This window comes from Arachis hypogaea, chromosome 4 (genome assembly GCF_003086295.3).
Source record: "Arachis hypogaea cultivar Tifrunner chromosome 4, arahy.Tifrunner.gnm2.J5K5, whole genome shotgun sequence".
Lineage (NCBI taxonomy): Eukaryota > Viridiplantae > Streptophyta > Magnoliopsida > Fabales > Fabaceae > Arachis > Arachis hypogaea.
The window spans coordinates 44,625,089-44,631,698 of NC_092039.1; the positions used below are offsets into that span (position 1 = coordinate 44,625,089).

Consider the following 6,610-nt stretch of genomic DNA (forward strand, 5'->3'; position numbering starts at 1 on the left):
TTTTGTTGTTTTTCTTTCTCATAATTAAAATATTCAAAAATCAAAAAATATCTTTTCCTTATTTTCCTCCAAATTTTCGAAATTTTGGGTTGACTTGGTCAAAAATTTTTAAAATTAGTTGTTTCTTATAAGTTAAGTCAAAATTTCAATTTTAAAAATCTTATCTTTTCAAAATCTTTTTCAAAAATCATATCTTTTTTCATTTTTTTATAATTTTCGAAAATTTCAAAAATCTTTTTCAAAATATTTTCAAAATCTTTTTCTTATCTTTTATATCTAATTTTCGAAAATTAACTAACAAGTAATGTGATTGGTTCAAAAATTTGAAGTTTGTTACTTTCTTGTTAAGAAAGGTTCAATCTTTAAGTTCTAGAATCTTATCTTGTAGTTTCTTGTTAGTTAAGTAATTTTAAAAATTAAATCTTTTTCAAAATATCTTTTTCTTAAAAAATCTTTTTATCTTTTTATCTTATCTTTTTCAAAATTTGATTTCAAAATATCTTATCTAACTTCTTATCTTCTTATCTTTTTCAAAATTTGATTTCAAATCTTTTTCAAATCAACTAACTAACTTTTTGTTTGTTTCTTATCTTTTTCAAAACCAACTAACTACCTATCCCTCTCTAAATTTCGAAAATTCTCCCTCTCTTTTTCAAAAATTCTTTTTGTTTAAAATTTTAATTTTAATTATATTTTGTCTTTGATTTTCGAAAATTACTAACCTCTTTTTCAAAAATTATTTTCGAAATTTCTCTTCTCTTCTCTTATTCTATTTAATTTATTTATTTACTAACAATTCTCTTCACTTCTCTTCATCTCAAATCACCACCTCTATCCTTACCCATTCTTCTTCACTCTTCTTCCCTTTCTTCTTCTACTAACATAAAGGAATCTCTATACTGTGACATAGATGATTCCACTTTCTTTTCTTGTTCTCTTCTTCCCTATATGAGCAGGAACAAGGAAAAAGATAAAAGATTCCACCTCTGAGTCATGGGAGATGGAAAGACTAATATAAGCCGTCATAGCTCAGTGGTAGAACATATGGCTGCAAATCAAGAGATCCCTGAGATACCTCAGGGGATAAATTATCCTCCACACAACTATTGGGAGCAAATAATGATAAAAACACCAAAATCACTAGGGATCATGCAACAGAAGCAAGGAAGAGACATAAAGGAGCTCAAAAAGCACCATTGGATCTTCAAGAAGGCGCCACCCTCACTCAGGTGGACTCATTCCTTGTTCTAAAATTTTTTTTTCTCTACTTTTTGTTTTTTTATATGTTTATCTACTTCATGATCATTAGTATGTAGTAACTATGCCTTAAAGATTATGAATAATTCCATGAATCCTTCACCTCTCTTAAATGAAAAATGTTTTAATTCAAAAGAACAAGAAGTACATGAATTTCGAATTTATCCTTGAATTTAATTTAATTATATTGATGTGGTGGCAATACTTTTTGTTTTCTGAATGAATGCTTGAACAGTGCATATTTTTGATCTTGTTGTTTATGAGTGTTAAAATTGTTGGCTCTTGAAAGAATGATGAACAAAGAGAAATGTTATTGATGATCTGAAAAATCATGAAATTGATTCTTGAAGCAAGAAAAAGCAGTGAAAAAGGAAGCTTGCGAAAAAAAAAATGGCGAAAAAAAATATAGAAAGAAAAAGAAGGAGCAGTAGAAAAAGCCAATAGCCCTTAAAACCAAAAGGCAAGGGTAAAAAGGATCCAAGGCTTTGAGCATCAATGGATAGGAGGGCCCAAGGAAATTAAATCCAGGCCTAAGCGGCTAAATCAAGCTGTCCCTAACCATGTGCTTGTGTCATGAAGGTCCAAGTGAAAAGCTTGAGACTAAGTGGTTAAAGTCGTGATCCAAGGCAAAAGAGTGTGCTTAAGAGCTCTGGACACCACTAACTGGGGACTCTAGCAAAGCTGAGTCACAATCTGAAAAGGTTCACCCAGTTATGTGTCTGTGGCATTGATGTATCCGGTGGTAATACTGGAAAACAAAGTGCTGAGGGCCACGGCCAAGACTCATAAGTAGCTGTGTTCAAGAATCAACATGCTTAACTAGGAAAGCCAATAACACTATCCGAAATTCTGAGTTCCCAGAGACGCCAATCACTCTGAACTTCAAAGGAAAAAGTGAGATGCCAAAACTATTCAGAAGCAAAAAGCTACAAGTCCCGCTCATCTAATTAAATTAATATTCATTGATATTCTGGAATTTATAGTATATTCTCTTCTTTTATCCTATTTGATTTTCAGTTCCTTGGGGACAAGCAACAATTTAAGTTTGGTGTTGTGATGAGCGGATAATTTATACGCTTTTTGGCATTGTTTTTATATAGTTTTTAGTAAGTTTGAGCTACTTTTAGGGATGTTTTCACTAGTTTTTATGTTAAATTCACATTTCTGGACTTTACTATGAGTTTGTGTGTTTTTCTGTGATTTCAGGTAAATTCTGGCTGAAATTGAGGGACTTGAGCAAAACTCTGAAGAAGGCTGACAAAAGGACTGCTGATGCTGTTGGAATCTGACCTCCCTGCACTCGAAATGGATTTTCTGGAGCTACAGAACTCCAATTGGCGCGCTCTCAACGGCGTTGGAAAGTAGACATTCAGAGATTTCCAACAATATATAATAGTCCATACTTTATTCGAAGAATGACGACGTAACTTGGCATTGAACGCCAAGTTCATGCTGTTGTCTGGAGTTAAACACCAGAAAAACGTCATGATCCGGAGTTGAACGCCCAAAACACGTCATAACTTGAAGTTCAACTCCAAGAGAAGCCTTAGCTCGTGGACTGATCAAGCTCAGCCCAAACATACACCAAGTGGGCCCCGGAAGTGAATTTATGCATCAATTACTTACTCATGTAAACCCTAGGAGCTAGTTTATTATAAATAGAACATTTATCTATTGTATTAGACATCTTTTGACAGTTTAATCTCTTGACTATTCGGTCACTTGATCATGGAGAGGGCTGGCCATTCGGCCATGCCTGAACCTATTACTTATGTATTTTCAACGGTGGAGTTTCTGCACACCATAGATTAAGGGTGTGGAGCTCTGCTGTACCTCAACTATTAATGCAATTCTATTGTTTTTTATTCAATTCTCTCTTATTCTTATTCCAAGATATTCATTCGTACCCAAGAACATGATGAATGTGATGATAAGTAACCCTCATTATCATTCTCACTTATGAACGCACGTGATTGACAACCACTTCCGTTCTACATGCAACAAGAGCTTGAATGTGTATCTCTTAGATTCCCCAACAGAATCTTCGTGGTATAAGTTAGATAGATAGCGACATTCATGAGGATCCGGAAAGTCTAAACCTTGTCTGTGGTATTCCGAGTAGGATTCTGTGATTGAATGACTGTGACGAGCTTCAAACTCCTGAAGGCTGGGCGTGATGACAAGCGCAAAAGAATCAAGGGATTCTATTCCAACCTGATTGAGAACCGACAGATGATTAGCCGTGCTGTGACAGAGCATAGGAACGTTTTCACTGAGAGGATGGGATGTAGCCATTGACAACGGTGATGCCCTACAGACAGCTTGCCATGGAAAGGAGTAAGAAAGATTGAGTTGAAGCAGTAGGAGAGTAGGCGTCCTTGAGCCATACAGTATCTCCATATGCTTATCTGAAATTCTCACAAATGAATCTGCATAAGTTTTCTTATCCCCTTTCTTTATTTTATTTATCCAATTTAATTCCATTTGACTCTATGATTCCAATCACTAACTGAGATCTACAAGGTGACCATAGCTTGCTTCATACCAACAATCTCTGTGGGATCGACCCTTACTCGCGTAAGGTTTATTACTTGGACGACCCAGTACACTTGCTGGTCAGTTGAACGGAGTTGTGTCCACTCGTGCCAAATACCTAAATTCCACAATTTTACAATGAATGCACATCAAAGAATAGTGATCACAATTTCGTCCACCAGCAAGCTTTTGGTAACATCAGTGCCAAGATCCGGCAACAACACCAAGTTTTTGGCGCCGTTGCCGGGGATTGTTCAAGTTTTGAGCAAGCTTTTGGTAACATCAGTGCCAAGATCCGGCAACAACACCAAGTTATTGGCGTTATTGCCGGGGATTGTTTGTGTATGGACAACTGACGGTTCATCTTGTTGCTTAGATTAGGTATTTTTCTTCTGAGTTCTTAAGAATGAATTCTAGTGTTTCAAGGTGATGTTCTTATCATCACCAAAGCTGATTGATTCTCATCAATTTAGCTCTTGAATGCAATGTCCTGCTGAAGCTTGGCCGGCCATGTCTAATTTCTTTGGACTAAAGCTTTAGACTAACATTGCATGATTCCTGGAATTCTCATTAAGAATTTTGATACCTTTATTTTCTTTTTCTACATAATTCTCGAAAAATAAAAAAAAATTATAAAATCATAAAATCCAAAAATATTTCTTTTTTGAGTCTAGAGTCTCATCTTAAGTTTAGTGTCAATTGCATGTTTCTGTTCTTATTGCATTCATGCATGTGTCCTCATTGATCTTCAAGTTGTTCTTGATGATTTCCTTGTTTTGATCTTTGAATTCTATTGACTTGAGTGTTGCATTCTCGTTTTGTTAGTGTCAATGGTATACAAACTGCTAAGTTTGGTGTCTTGCATGCATTATTATTTGATTTTAGTTGCATTTTGATTATTCCTTATTATTAAAAATCCAAAAATATTTTTTAATTTGTGTCTTTTCAAGTCAATAATACAGAGAATTGAAGATTCAGAACATACTGCAGAGGAATCACACAGAAAAAGCTGGGCATTCAAAAATGCCCAGTGAAGAAGACAGACTGGCGTTTAAACGCCAGCCAGGGTGCCTGGCTGGGCGTTTAACGCCCAAAAGGGTAGTAGTTTGGGCGTTAAACGCCAGAATGTGCACCATTCTGGGCGTTTAACGCCAGGATGGCACAAGGGGGAAGATTTTGTTTTCAAATCAATTTTTTTTCAAGTTTTCAAAAGTTTTTCAAAATCAAATCTTTTCAAATCATATCTTTTCAATCAAATGTTTTCAAAATCAATTTCTTTCCTTTTTCAAAGATACTTGCTATCAATTAATGATTTGATTCAACAAATCAAGTATGTTGCCTTTTCTGTTGAGAAAGGTTTAATGTTTGGATCATATCTTTTTCTTGATAGCCAAGTTATTAATTTTCAAAATCAAATCTTTTAAAATTATTTTCAAATCATATCTTTTTAAAACCATAACTTTTCAATCAAATCTTTTTAATCACATCTTTTTCAAAATAGTTTTCAATCAAATCTTTTTTACTTCTAATTTCAAAATCTTTTTCAAAAATCACTTGATTTCTTTCCCACTCTTATTTTCGAAAATCAATTAATGTTTTTCAAAATGTTTTCAAAATTCTTTTACTTAATTTTCGAAAATTACCTTCTCTCCTCTCACATCCTTCTATTTATGGACTAACACTATTCCTTAACGCAAAATTCGAACTCCTTCTTCTTTGATAAGTTCGAATTTTCTACTTCTGTCTTCTACTTTTCTTTCCTCTGACACCTCAAGGAATCTCTATACTGTGACATAGAGGATTCCACATTTTCTTGTTCTCTTCTCTTTCATATGAGCAGGAACAAAGACAAAGGCATTCTTGTTGAAGCTGACCCTGAACCTGAAAGGACCTTGAAGCGAAAGCTAAGAGAAGCTAAGGCACAACTCTCTGTAGAGGACCTAACAGAAATCTTTAAACAAGAAGAACCCATGGCAGCCGAAAACAACAACAATGCCAACAATGCAAGGAAGGTGCTGGGTGACTTTACTGCACCTACTCCCAACTTTTATGGGAGAAGCATCTCTATCCCTGCCATTGGAGCAAACAACTTTGAGCTTAAGCCTCAATTAGTTTCTCTAATGCAACAGAATTGCAAGTTCCATGGACTTCCATTGGAAGATCCTCATCAGTTTTTAACTGAATTCTTGCAAATCTGTGACACTGTCAAGACTAATGGGGTTGACCCTGAGGTCTACAGACTTATGCTATTCCCTTTTGCTGTAAAAGACAGAGCTAGAATATGGTTGGATTCTCAACCTAAAGAAAGCCTGGACTCTTGGGAAAAGCTAGTCAATGCCTTCTTGGCAACGTTCTTTCCACCTCAAAGATTGAGTAAGCTTAGAGTGGAAGTCCAAACCTTCAGACAGAAGGATGGAGAATCCCTCTATGAAGCTTGGGAAAGATACAAACAATTAATCAGAAAGTGTCCCTCAGACATGCTTTCTGAATGGAGCATCATAGGTATTTTCTATGATGGTATCTCTGAACTATCCAAGATGTCTTTGGATAGCTCTGCTGGAGGATCTCTTCATCTGAAGAAGACGCCTACAGAGGCTCAAGAACTGATTGAAATGGTTGCAAATAACCAATTCATGTACACTTCTGAAAGAAACCCTGTGAACAATAGGACTAGTCAGAAGAAAGGAGTTCTTGAGATTGACACTCTGAATGCCATATTGGCTCAGAACAAAATATTGACTCAACAAGTCAATATGATTTCTCAAAGTCTGTCTGGAATGCAAAATGCACCAAGCAGTACTAAGGAAGCTTCATCTGA

At 35.3% G+C, this 6,610-nt stretch overlaps 1 non-coding gene across 1 annotated transcript; it reads right to left on the minus strand.

Moving 5' to 3' along the window:
- Nucleotides 1-6,167: 6,167 nt before the first annotated feature.
- On the minus strand, nucleotides 6,168-6,275 carry LOC112798905 (small nucleolar RNA R71). Its single transcript, XR_003200501.1, has one exon. It is a non-coding gene; the product is annotated as a small nucleolar RNA R71 (small nucleolar RNA).
- Between the last annotated feature and the right edge of the window lie 335 nt (nucleotides 6,276-6,610).